The sequence below is a fragment of the Arvicanthis niloticus genome, chromosome 18, assembly GCF_011762505.2.
Source record: "Arvicanthis niloticus isolate mArvNil1 chromosome 18, mArvNil1.pat.X, whole genome shotgun sequence".
In the NCBI taxonomy this organism is placed as follows: domain Eukaryota; kingdom Metazoa; phylum Chordata; class Mammalia; order Rodentia; family Muridae; genus Arvicanthis; species Arvicanthis niloticus.
This window is the reverse complement of record NC_047675.1, coordinates 14,556,366-14,570,996: the sequence shown is the minus strand read 5'-3', so window position 1 is coordinate 14,570,996 and position 14,631 is coordinate 14,556,366.

The window sequence follows — 14,631 nt, the reverse complement described above, 5'->3', positions numbered from 1 at the left end:
AATTATCTGAAGGAGGTTCAAGGTTCAAGAGTTAGTGTTTCAAGTGATCTCAAGTGTCATGACAAATATCATTGGAGTAGTGTTACTTTTGAAATTTACAATGATTGTCATTAAAATTAGAAAACAGTTTAAAGACACCTGTAGGGTATTTGGCATAATCCTAACACCTCTCTGGGTGTGTTAACTTTATATAATGAGATTATGAATTTAAAGAATGCTGTTCTGTTGACCTTTGATGCTGCAGATAATGCCGATAAAATTATCCACGGCCTGAGCTCAGTATTTACATTTTGAACAAACCTCAGGAATGGCATATATAGCTTGATCAGGCTAGTCCTTTCTTGTCCTGGGAATACTTTTATTCCTGTCCATTGTGTTAAAGCTTATCTTTAACAACATCAACATGTTGGCAGCCAAAGTACATGGCTTAAACCTGAAAATGGACCCCCAGACAGAGTTATTAAATTAACAGGCTGGCAAGCCAAGGATGGGTAAGATTCTGCACAGAGCCTTACCAACCTAAGACAGAAGTGCATTTCCTTTGATAATGCATATTCCATGATAGGTAAGCAAGGCATTCTTGTCAGAACAACCTAAGACAGGCTCAGTCTTGTTAATGAAATAAAAAAGAGGGACAGGTGGAGAGCCTTTGGGGCTGCTTGGCAAGAAGCTGACATGGGCCAAAGACAAGGAAAGGGGCTACTTGGCAGGAATATGACATCGGCAAAGGACAAGGAAGTAGGCTTTAAACAGGAATCTGACACTAGACTAGAACAAAGAAGTAATTTCAGGCCGGGCGGTGGTGGCGTATGCCTTTAATCCCAGCACTTGGGAGGCAGAGGCAGGTGGATTTCTGAGTTCGAGGCCAGCCTGGTCTACAGAGTGAGTTCCAGGACAGCCAGGGCTACACAGAGAAACCCTGTCTCGAAAAAACCAAAAAAAGAAGAAGAAGAAGAAGAAGAAGAAGAAGAAGAAGAAGAAGAAGAAGAAGAAGAAGAAGAAGAAGAAGAAGAAGAAGAAGAAGAAATAATTTCAGGTAGGAGTCTAAATCATAGGCTACAACAAAGAAGTAATCTCAGGCAGGAATCTAAATATTAGGCCAGAACAAAAAAGTAATTTCAGGCAGGAATCTAAATTTTAGGCTAGAATAAGGAAGTAGGCTTCAGACATGAAAATGACCTTGGGCTAGGATAGGGAAGTAGGCTCAGATAATTTGGTCATCCTGATAAGCCTTTAGAAACAGTGCTCATGGGAGTGTTCACATAACTAGGCTTAATGCCTTGCTTTTTCTTTGACTATTTGTGTTTATTGTATTGCTTGTTCCTCGACTATTTGCATCTATTGTATTGCTAGACCCTCAACCTAGAACTGACCTTAATGCATGCATGTAATCAAAATGGTATAAAAGCATAAAGGAAGAGGGGGTATAGGATAGAGGGTTCTAGGGAGGGGAAATGGGGAAAGGGAATGACATCTGTATTGTAAATAAATAAAATACCCAATAAAAAATGAATAAGTTCCAGAGAGTTAGTGTACAGCAGGATATCTGTACTTATGTATCATATTCTGAAACTTGGTAAGAAAGAAGCTTTAAGTGTTCTTATGCAAGCAGTAAGTACCTGAGGAAATGCGTATGTTAATTATCTTTGTTGAGCCACTCTACTCTGAATACATATTTCAAAACACTGTACATAAGTGTATTCAATCTTTATATATCATTTCAAAGCAACATTGACATTGTGTTAATTTAAAACTTCTTCCCACCTTTCAGGCCTAGTAGTAAGTTCTGGTACCTAATGCATCAGGCAAGAATAAGAACCTTTTATAATTATTTTATCATAAGAAGTATCTGAGGACTAGCTATTATGCTTCTGAAACCTCAGTGCCCACTCCCAGTGAGACAACAAGGCCACACCAAACCAACAAGACCACACTTCCTAATCCTTTCAAAGAATGCCACTCCCTATGAACCCCTGGAGGCCACTTTCATCCAGACTACCACAGACAGCATTCTCTAATATTCTTTCCTTAATGTTTTGCCATGGAGAACATTTTTTAAAAGTTGTATCATAGGAAGCCTTGCCTGGTGACCACTGATCCTAGCTTTGAGAGGCAGAGGCAGGGGGATCTGAGTTAGAGGACAGCATGGACCATATATATCAAGTTCAAGGAAAGTCAGGGCTACATAATTAGACACTGCCTCAAAACAATGAAAATTGTATCAGAGGGTTCCCTAGATGAAAGTTGGATTGAAAGGTGGGGTGTTCTTGCTCTCATTTGGCCTTGGGCCTTTCATAGACCTGGTGGCGGTACATCCCTAATAGTCCTATTTAAGGGAAAGCCTGAACCCCGGAATGTGAACATGTAGTTGAGGGTAGTGAAGACCACCGCTAACAAACCAGAGGTCGATATTTGTGGTTGGATTAGGGGACCATTTTCTTTCCTACAACAGGAGTTTTTCTTTGTGTGGAAGAAACTGATTGGTTGTCTTGTTTTCCTGCGTCCTGTTGGCTTATGGTCACTTTCATATTTTATTAAGGAGCAAATAGAGTAAATCCCAATAGCATCCCACCTTGGTCTTGTTGGAAGAATCCCTGAGACACTTTGGATTAGCCTTTCTATGGTACAAGCCAACATTTACCAGAATGCTGGGCTCTCTTACTTTCAAATTTTGTGCTATGTTGGATATGTTCTAAGAACAACAGCACAGCCAGAGACCCTGTCCCCTTCTCTGCTCTACTCCCCCATAATCTCTATGATGATATTTCTTTTGTTTCTCCTCCTCCTTCTCCTCCTCCTTCTTTGTGTGTGTGTGTGTGTGTGTGTGTGTGTGTGTGTGTGTGTGTGTAAGAAAGGGGGGGAGGGAGAGGGAGAGAGAGACGGAAGGGGTAGAGAGAGAATATGTGAATATAAGCCATGGCATTTTTGGCACATGTGGTACGTGTGGTGCGTGTGGCACCTGTGGCATGTGTGGGCATATGTGTAGAGACAGACAACTTTTGGAGAAGGTTCTTTTCTTCAATCATGGAGAGAGTTCAGGAGACTGAACTGAGTCACCAGGGTGGCTTTACAGACTTAGCCATCTCACCAGCCCTCACCAGTCTCTCTAAGGAGAAAAACAAGCAGGGATCATTTTCATATTGTAAGCCACTGAACAACGCTCCAGGGTCCTCGCTCACATGCAGCCTCCCTGCCCAGAGGGCACTTCTGGCATTTGTGGGGACATGTCATGCATGCATCTATCTGTCCTCACCCCTCCCCTGGGATCCTGTCATGTATCTATTTCTATTCACCCCTCTACTCCCTCCCTGGCTTCCAGCTTGTCGCTCCTAAGCAGTTACCCACCTGGCGGTACTCACCATGGAATTCATCCACCAGGACCCTGACCCCATGGAATTAAAACCTGGCCTGCTACATTAGCAAGGGTGAGTAGTCAGGTCCTTCCACACCGCCTCAGACATCTACAGTCCCACACTCCCAGCCCAAAGCAAGGTGTAATTATGGTGTGAGAAGACGTGGCCTCATTTCTCACAGGTCACTGATCGTCTAGCCTTATCCACACCAAGAGCTCTGCAGCTCTGTAGGACTCAGCTAGGAAAGCCTCGAACTTTCTCCAGCTCCCTGATTCCCTGGGATACACGCTAGTCCTGAGTTCAGAGATTGTATCTTAGGGGCATCTCAGTGTGTTATATTTGGCTATTTAAGAATCAGAGATGTTAGAGAAAGTAGCATTTCTAATGACTTGAGTTTGGGCAGCAGCGTGAGCTTGGCACTCATCACCTGGAATGCAATAGCAAGGGGAAAATTGTGTTCGTTCAAGGTGCTGTAAGTACCTGCGATTTCTAGTGCACAGAAGAGGAGAGGGACCCAAGGCAGGGATGAGGGAGGCAGCAGCTAGACCAGGTTCCCAACACTATCCCAACACATATTTTACTAATTATCCAGTAGTAAAGCATCATTTTCATCAAACAGTTCTATGAGTTTAGGCATGTCTAGCGATCTGTGCAACCAAGACAATCACGGTGCAGACCAATCTCATATCTACAGTCCCTACAGTCACATTCACTGTCTCCTCCCAAGGATCGCTACTCTGCTGGCACTGTGTGTGTGTGTGTGTGTGTGTGTGTGTGTGTGTGTGTGTGTGTGTGTGTGTTTACTTCCTGTAAATGTCACATAAATGGAACCATGCCTTATGTAACCTTGTAAGACTGTGATTTCAGTCAGCATAATACATTAAAATTAACCATGTGGCAGCCTGTATCAATAATTATTCATTTTTATTGCTGTGTTGTATCCAATTATATGGATGCTCACGCATTTCCCTGATGGGAGTCATTTGGTTTGCTGCAAGTGGGAGACAGTGATTCATAGAGTTGCTGTAAACCTTTGTGGTCTGTGTCTGAGCATGAGCGTTTGGCTTCTCTAAAGAACACACAGGAGTAAGAATGTTGGGTTGTGTGTTAAACGCACATTTAACTTTTCAGGAAACCGCCCAGCTACTTCCCAGCATTGCTAAGTCTTTTGATTCTCACCAACAGTGAAAACTCCAGTGGCTCCCGGTGCTCTGCAGTGCTCATATGAATTTTTAAATAAGCCTCTCACAAGAGCTTGCACGACAGATTTAATCAAGGGAGTGACACAATAGAATCTGGAAGAAAATTAAAGGCAGAGGAACCAACTAGATGTGTGATATCGCAGTGCAGATGAGGACACTGGAGGCCTGAGCAGGACCACAGCAATGGGGACACATGGTCAGGGAGAGATGCTCCAGAGCAGTGGTTCTCAACCTGTGGGTCATGACTCCTTTGGGGGTCAAATGATCCTTTCACAGGGGTCACATATCGGTCAGATTTCCTGCATATCAGAGATTTACATTACAATTCACACCAAAAGCAAAATTACAGGTATGAAGTAGCAACAAAATAGTTTTATGGTTGGGGGTCACCACAGCATGAGGAGCTGTATTAAAGTATCACAGCATTAGGAAGGTTGAAAACTGCTGCTGTAGAGAATAAGGGGGCTTTGGGTTAAGGAAAGACGTCATGGCTAGTGAGATAGCTCAGAGAAGAAAGCACTTGCCTTGAAAGCCAGATCACCTCTGTGGGAATCTCTAGAGCCCACAAAAGACCTGGACACACACATATAATATTGTAACTGTAGTCCTAGTATGCCTTCAGAGGGACAAGGCAGACTGGAGGATCTCCAGAAACTTAAAAGTGTTAAAATAGTGTGTGTGTGTGTGTGTGTGTGTGTGTGTGTGTGTGTGTGTGTGTGTGTGACAGAGAGACAGACAGACAGACAGACAGACAGACAGACAGACAGACAGAGGAGAGAAAGTGACAGAGAAGAAATTGAAGAGTGTCATAGACAGACAGACAGACAGACAGACACACACACACACACACACACACACACACCAGAGAGACTAAATTTAGGAAGTCAGAAATGAATTTCAAGTTTCTGCTTCTTCAAGACCCAGAGTACCATGTGGAACAAAAGCCGGGAGGGCATGTGGCTGGTGGCCGGAGCAGCCTTTCTCCCCTGTGCTAACTGTGGATCTCAAGCAATGATTGCCACAAACAGCTTGGCTCCATTTTCTAAGAAAAATTTGTACTCTGCCATATGAAGAGAGCCAGGCTGATAGCCAGACTGAGCCCACAGTTAGAAACCCACCAGGAGCATTCTGGGAATGACCTCCGCCAGGGTTCCAGTCATATCCAGAACTCTGGCACAGGAAGTTAGTTCTGAAGCCTCAATTGAACTAACATGTGGCTGAGAGGTACTGTCAGAACTAAGGCTCCTGTCTATCTTCCTCCCTCTCCCCTTCTCTCTATGTCTGTGTTTGTCCCTCTGTCTCAGTCTCTGTCTCTGTCTGTGGCCCGGGTGGCTGAGTGAGTGCCAAAGGCCTGCTACCAGGAAAGGGAGCCCTGCAGAGGGTTCCCAGTCTTCCCTCCAGAAATAATCCCACTGGATCCTTAGGCCCAGGACCACCTGATGGATTTGTAGAAAACTGGTCATCGTGGAGGAGGGATTCTGCCCGGCTCTCTGAAGAGCTCCTTCCTGCACACCCCAGATGAATTACTGCGGACTCCTCACCTTTCCACTGGGGAAGTTAAGGCTCGGTGAGGATGAGTACTTAGCTATCCAAGCTTCACTCAGTTCAGCAATCGGGTCTTCCATGCTGTCTCGAGCCTTCAGCCTGTTTCAGGGTCGTCTATTCTCCCAGAGTGCAAGATGCCCCAGACAGTTGGTCTCTGTGCTGGAGTCTGGGGTGGCTGGTCCCATCTTCACTTCTGGGAACTGACTCTCCTTCCTTCTCTCATGTTACAGTAGCCATGTTTGTGGTGCCACACACACACTGATTAGTTTATAGCTGATTGGACATAAATTACCCCCCACAGAATGAACCAATCAGAAACGCTTGGCACTGGGGCTTGTGGTGAGAAAGAATAGATTCTCTCTGGGAGGCCTGCACCCAATAAGCTGCATCCATATCTTCCACACAGAATGAAAAACTAATCAGCAAGGAGAAAGAAACCCCATACTAAGGTATAGAACAGGTTAGAGAAATGTTAGGCTGGTTAATGGAAGCCGAAGTCATGGAAGCAGGTCTTAAGAGTCCCAGAAATTGCTTCTTTTTTGGTTGGCTGATCTCTCTCTCTCTCTCTCTCTCTCTCTCTCTCTCTCTCTCTCTCTCTCTCTCTCTCTCTGTCTCTGCATGTGTGTATCTGTCTCTATGTTTCTCTGTCTCTCTGTATCTGTCTCTGTATGTGTCTGTCTCTGTCTCTCTGTCTTTGTCATCTCTGTCTGTCTCTGTCTCTCTGTCTCTGTGTGTCTATCTGTCTTTGTTTCTATCTCTGACTCTCTGCTCTTTCTCTCTCTCTCTCTCTCTCTCTCTCTCTGTGTGTGTGTGTGTGTGTGTGTGTGTGTGTGTGTGTGTGTGTGTGTGTGTGTTTGTCTGACACACTCTCACTCTGTAAGTGAGTGTGTCACCAGCCTTTTAACCTGGATCTGGTATACCCCAGACCATAGATGCTTGCTTGTTCTTGCTGTACAAATTGTCATCTTGTTCACGGACATTCACTAACACAGGAAGGGGCAGAAAGGGAAGTCAGTAAATAGATGAATTTAGCTCTAGAGAAAATATAGTAGACTGGGTTCAAGACCCTACTCCACCCTAAGCATTTTGACTTTGAATCAGCCAGTACATTTCTATGACAGCCACAAAGCCTTTAGAAAGAGAATAATCATGTCTTACCCGAGATTCGTACTGCAAAGTTTTTGTGACAGAAAAAAAAATGTAAGAACTAACCATACAGATGTGGAACTTTGGCTCACAGGCATTCACTCAGACCAGGAGACAGGCTGGGGCTGAGGTGGAGTCAGGATGGGCCTGAGGTGGAGCCAGAGTGCTGCGATCTTTCCCAGATGTTCCTGCAAAGACAGAGCCTAGAGCTTCCCTGTTATGTTTGAGGACCAGAAGGTCCTGTCAGTAAAGGTTAATTGCTTAAAATTTCTTAACCACTAGAAGGGGAAAATTCTACTTGGCAATTAAGTTTGCAAATATTGTACAACCTTATAGAGCATGTTTCTCCAAATAGATGTGGTTTTTTTCATATAATAATCAATTCATAGATGTTTCGCTTGCCTAATTAGCTCTGCATGTAAATTAATCTTTGCATATTGAAATTGCAAACCTTGCCTTGTAATGTTGCCTTGTTTCGTAAATAAATCAAATTACTGTGGCCCCAGCAAAGATTCTGGGTTCTGAGGGTTCCCACAAGCCAGCAGATCCCTTAGCTATGGAGGGTCGGAGCTAAGGGAGGGCTTGGCCTGTAATCCAGGCTGATTGTATTTACCCACAGAGAAGGCCCGTGCTAGTTCCTATTTCTGCTCTTTAGGCAGAGCTGTGATGATTATATCCTCTGAGCCATTTAGGTCTCATGCCTTGGTCTCAGTGTTACTGAGGAATAAAAAAAAATCAGTTTCCTCTTTTCTAGGCAGCGGGGGTTTCTGAGGGGGAAAGGAGGAAAGGGGAAGGCTAAATTCAGGTCCAGCTCAGACTCTTTCCTGTAGCCATGCCTTTGCTCCACCATCGTGGACTCTAATCCTCTGAAACCATATGCCCAATTAAACCCTTCCTTCTGTAAGATGCCTTGGTCATAGTGTTTTATCACAGCAATAGAATGTAACTAATTCATAGGGCCACTCTCTTCTTTTGTGAGTGACAGTAATGGAGTCCCACCTCCACACTTAGCCTGTGTGAGGTGACAACGGGAGCCACATTTTAGACAACGTTGGTAAAGGTTAAGGCCCTATCTCACACACAGTGTCTCATCCAAGACCAATTGTCAGCAATGGTTGAGACTCAGCTGAATACAGAAGACAGTGAGCCAGCCCTGGCAAACTGTCCTTGGATTTTTGTTTTGTGTGTGTGTGTGTGTGTGTGTGTGTGTGTGTGTGTGTGTGTGTGTTCCTTAAAAACTTCCCTCTGGGCTGATCTCCTGTAGCTTGATTTGAGAAATCTAGGAGAGGTAAAATTCTTTCTGGGGTCTCCCTAATTCTGGGGCTCTCTAGACAGGGTTGTCTCCAAAATTAACCCACAGCTGCCTCTATCATTACTCTTTTACAAGGCCAATGCAAATAAGAATTGAAGATTTGATTTTCCCCATATCGGCAGCCAGGAGAATACCCACTTTGAGGCCAGACCATCTTACAGGCCTCCCACAGGGCCTGACTCCCATGGGATGATGACCAAAAGAACCATAGATTCTTGACAGAGTATCTAGGACTTTCATGGAGTTGCAATGGGCTGTGCTCCAAGACGTCACAGTGCATCTGCTATACGCCACTCACAGACTGAGGTTCTGTCATCTCAGTGGAGGAAGCACCCTCTGTGGTGGAGATCACTCATGATCTAGAACACATAATGAAAACATATAGGGATGAGGGAGACCTGGACACGGCTAAGGCATACATATTTGTGTCTGCCCATAAATATGTAAAAACAATGAGTCAGCAAGTAAATGAGGAGAGGATGGAGGGATGCAGATTTGGAATCAGTGCGTTGAAGACTGCATTCCTATGTTGGCTGCAGTGTTAGGCTATAAAATCAACCCAAGTGCTCATCAAGGGATAAATCATAAAGAAAACATAGGCAATGGAGTACTCTACAGTCTTTGAAAAGGGAGAGACTTTCAAGTGATATCTTAACACAATGCTCTGTTCATAATAGCAAGGTTACAGAATCAGGCTAGATGCCCATTCATGGATAAATGAATGAAGAAAATGGATGCATATACACACAATGGAATGGTTTTATGTCATAAAGAAAAAAAAAACAATGCTTCCAGGAAATTGGGTAGAACCAGAGATCATCGAGTCAAGGGAAATAAGCCAGATACTGGAGAACAAAGGTCATGTGTTCTTCCTCACGTGTGGCATCAGGAGGGCTCATGAAAGTACTGCCAGCATTGTGAAAGTGAAAGGCAAGGGATGGAGGGACAGACATAACAAGGGCAGAAGAGGATGAGTATGATGAAAATGCCTGATACACACGGATCAGACTGTCCTAAAACCATTCCTTTGTACAACATACATGTTAATAACATTTTTGAAAACGGGGAAGAGATCTGTCATTTGCAACCATATAGATGGGGCTGGAGGACTTTGTCTGAATGAAATAAGCCAAACACAGAAGAATGTACTTTTTATTCTTATTTCTACAACTGTATTCACAGAAGCGGAGAGGAACGTGCCAAAGGCTGGGAGAGGGAAGGAGGGGGAAGTCCCAGGGTGCAATGTCAAACAACAGAGCAAGTTGGGATTTCTTTCTTTGTTTTCTCTTCTTTCCGATCAGTTGCAAAGCATGGTAAATTTAGCAAAGTGTTGAATGTTTTCATTTGAATTTCAAATGTTCTGGTCAAAAACATTTTTAGAAATTTGAGACAACTATGTTAATAGCCTTGATTAAACCATCCTATATCGTATGCAAATCCTAGCATCATTTGGTAACTCCCTAAACACACACAAGCACAATTTGTCAGTTACAAAGTAAAAGATATGGGGCTAGAGAGATGGCTCAGCAGTTAAGAGCGCTGTCTGCTATTCCAGAGGTCCTGAATTCAATTCCCAGCAACCACATGGTAGGTCACAAAATGAAAGATGCAAGTGCCGTGGTACATGCTAGCTATTCCAGTACTTGGGAATCAATCAATGCCAATCTTGGCTATACAGTAAGATTCTGTGCAAGTGTATGAATGCATGTGTGTGTGTGTGTGTGTGTGTGTGTGTGTGTGTGTGTGTGTGTGTAAAGGGAGGAACTTTAATGTGGGAAGCCAAGAAGGAAGAACTGTCTTTCTCCTCTAGGCAAAAACCTTCCAAAAACTGAGAGCTCCTGGGAGTCCAATGGGAATGAGCCCATATTTTGTTTTATTTATGAATCCACCTCATCAACTCCCACCATTCTCCCTAGATTGACCATTGAGAATCTGGTTTCAGGGCTGGAGAGATGGTTCCGCCATTAAAGGCTAGGCTCACAACCAAAAATATAAGAATCTGGTTTTCAGGCTGTTTTTATCTGCTGCCTGGGGTCACAGGGCATTTCTGCAGTCAAGAGTGCTCATCTCTAGAATCTTCTGTCAGAACCACAGGGCCCTCATTCTCCAGTGCTGCAAAGGATCATAACTAACTCAAGAAACTGCCAGTCCAGAAAAGAATTACCCAGAGCCTTATCTCCTTGGGGCAGGAGGCTGAGGGCTGGACCTTCCTGTCTAGAGAAGTCTTTAAGCTTTAAGACTAGATCCCAGAGAGATGAGTATTCACCCAGCCAGGAGCTTTTTCCTGCTGTAGAGTTAAGTGTTCCCAAAGCCTGGGGCTCAAGTTGTCCAGCAGTCCACCAGGGATCCTGGGAAGGGAAACGGTGAGGATCTGAAGAAGTCAGATGCAGGAACTGTTGGAAGGATCCAGCCATTATATCCTGACACAGCTACTGCACCACGCCTAGCTCGAGGTTTCTGGACAAACTGAAGCAAATAAAATTGTCTTCTATAGTAGCCCTCTCTGATCTGCACAACCTAATCTTGTTTCTTGCTTTAATTAATTACATATCACCTTCCTTCTCTCAACACACACACAGAGACATAAAGACACATGCACATACATACACAGACATATACACAGAGAGCTACAGACACACACACACACAGAGAAACACATACACACAGACACACGAACACACACACAGAGACACGTGTACATACATACACACAGAGAGAAACACATTACACACAGACACACACACACAGAAACACATACACACAGACACACGAACACACACAGAGAGACACGTGTACATACATACACACAGAGAGAAACACATACACAGAGACACACAAACACACACAGAGAGACACGTGTACATACATACACACAGAGAAACACATTACACACAGACACACACACAGAAACACATACACACAGATACACACACACAGAAACACATACACACAGACACACAAACACACAGAGAGAGACACGTGTACATACATACACACACAGAGAAACACATACACACAGACACACAAACACACAGAGAGAGACACGTGTACATACATACACACACAGAGAAACACATTACACACAGACACACACACACACACACAGAAACACATACACAGAGACACACAAATACACACAGAAAGATACATGTACATACATACACACACAGAGAAACACATACACACAGACACACACAGAGAGACACGTGTACATACATACACACAGAGAAACACATTACACACAAACACACACACATGCACACACATACACACACATACACACACATACACACACACACACACGCACACACACACGGCCACCCTTGCCAAGTGCTAACATAATTCATTGCTCCTAGACTCCTCGTTGTTTTCCCTTCCCACCTCTCTCATGCATCCTATTTTTTGGCCCACAGTCCACTGACTCTTCCCCTCACTTGATGACTAACAACCACTTGGCTGGGTTGTAAGGACCATTTCTAGAATGCTGGACATTCGGTTTTAAGACTAGACAGTCTCCAGCAAACCAGAGCAGATCAGTCACCCTGTCATTTACATGTGAGAAAATCAATGTGCAAAATAACTATCTCTGTGTCAGGTCTTCAAATTACCATGTGGCAGACTTAAAACCTAAGGCAGGGGTGGGAGGGGGACCCCTTCCACAGCACATATGCTAAAACTAGAGCAACACAAAGAAGATTAGCATGGTCCTTGTGCTGGCTAAGTTGTCAACCTGACACAAGCTAATATCATCTGAGAGGAAAAAACCTCAATTAAGAAAATGTCTGAGCTACAGACAAACCTGTAGGACAATTTCTAATTAATTACTGACAGGGAAGGCCTAGCCCATTGTAGGCAGTACCTACAATTGTTGGCAGTACCAGTTCTTGGGCTGGTAGTCCTGGTTTCATGACCAAGCTATGAGTAGCCAGCCAGTAAGCAGCACCCTGCATGGCCCCTGCATCCGTTCCTGCCTCCAGGTTCCTGCTCCATTTGAGTTCCTGTCCTGACTTCCTTCAGTGGTGAACAGCGATATGGAAGTGTAAGCCACGTAGCCCCTTTCCTCTGTAACTTGCTTTGGTCATAGCAATAGTAATCCAAACTATAAAACAGTCTTGTACAAGGAAGACAGGCAAATTTGTGAAGCATTCTTTATTAAAAGCAAACCTGTGGAAACATATACATGCCTAATAGGTCTTAGCTACAGTTGCACCTGCTGTTGCTATTACAGTGTCCCAGTATGATGGGATCTGAAGATAATCCTTCCATCCTCTGGGACTCCTTCCCTCCTACTCAGCTTTCTACCACTGTGACAAAACACCTCAGATAAATACATTAAATTAGGAAAGTTCAGTTTGTTCACAGTGTTCAAGTTTTCAGTCCGTGATTGGCTGGCTCCACAGCTGTGGGTCTGCGAGGAGACAGTTGGTAGCAGAAGCGTATGACAGTAGGAGAGAGGGGGCAATGAGGGAGGGGTCATGAGATACAGAACAGGAGAGGGAGACAATAGTAAATCATGAATCCATCCTTGATGAGTCAGATTCCCCGTGGTCCAATCACTTTCTAAAAGCCCTATTTGTGAACATTGCATTAGGCACCAGGCTTTCAACACATGAACCCCAAACCATAACAGTTTCTGATGGGGCCATTGCATTATTTCTTTAAAAATAAATACTAGAGTCTGAATCCAGTGCTTAATGTGAAGTAAACAAATGCTTTTATCACTGAGCTACAGCCCAACCTCATCAAACTGTATCATTTTAATTCAACAAAAATTCATCCAAGTACGTCCCACATCCCAAAATACTATTTCAGGGGTTCAGAAAATGAGTGCTAAAGGTAGCATTTGGCATGCTGAGTGCTTTCAAATAAAAACTCAGCCTCAAGATCTTTCTGACTTTACCTGGGGTATACACCTAACTCTCTACCCTCATCTTCTGCAAAGGGAAGGGAAGGCCTTGCTGTGCAATCTCTTCATCCAACTGTCAAGGACCCATGGGGTCTTCCAGAGGGCAGCCAGTCTTGTGTTCGGTCCCTGGAATCTCAGGAAAAAGATTAACTTATGGGAGGAGATCTGAGGTATGATTGTATAAGAGGATACCATAAAAAGCCTCTGGGTTTTTTTTTTGTTTTTTTGTTTTTTTTTGGTTGGTTGGTTGGTTGGTTGGTTGGTTGGTTGGTTGGTTGGTTTGATTTGGTTTGGTTTGGTTGGTTGTTTTTTCATTTTGGGGGGGATGAAGAGGACATTTCTGGTTATCATGTGATACAGACTTGTGATGTTCTGCTGAAACAGACTCATGTGATGTTTTGCTCAAGCAAGACCTGTGAGAGGGCACATGATGTTTGGAGACAGTACAGGTAGGACCCAACAGACAGACAGGGCACTTGCACAGCCAGCCATGCTTCATTGGTCTCTCGTCTTTGCCGATCTTCACTTCCTTGGGAGAGACACAGCAGAGACCTTCTCCTGGCATTCTGGCTGGTTCTGGTTTCTCCTGCTGACTCATGCTGACTTGATGCTGGCCAGGCTGTTTCTTCTGGATGATGACCGCTGCTGATTCGTGTTTGGTGACACCCTTTGAACTGGACTCTTGGTATCCTGACACTACTGAACTGGACTGTTGCTATCCTGATAACAAAGATTGGAATCTCACCAAAGAACTCCTTCTAAACAGGTCCACATCTCCTTCTCCTAGTTACCATCTTTTCTCCCCTACCTTTGGAGAGTGGGCTGGAAGGAAGAGCAAAGCATTTGAGAACCCTTATTAAAAGTAGGTTTTGAAAAAGCTGAGCCTACAGGTGGAGGAGTGTATATTGTGTATGGTGTGCCTTCATGTATGTGTACTTGCATGTGTGTAAACATACCTGTATACAGGTATACCTACATGTCTGTGCACATAGATTTCCTCCATCATTCTCCAACCTATTGTTTGAGTCAGGGTCTCAACTAAATCCAAAGCTTGCTGGCACAACTAGTCCAGCCATCTATAGGAATCACCCCTAATAAAGGCTGCCATACCCACCCACCAGCCATTGATGTGGGTTCTAGGATTCTAAACTCCAGTCTTTCCCCTTG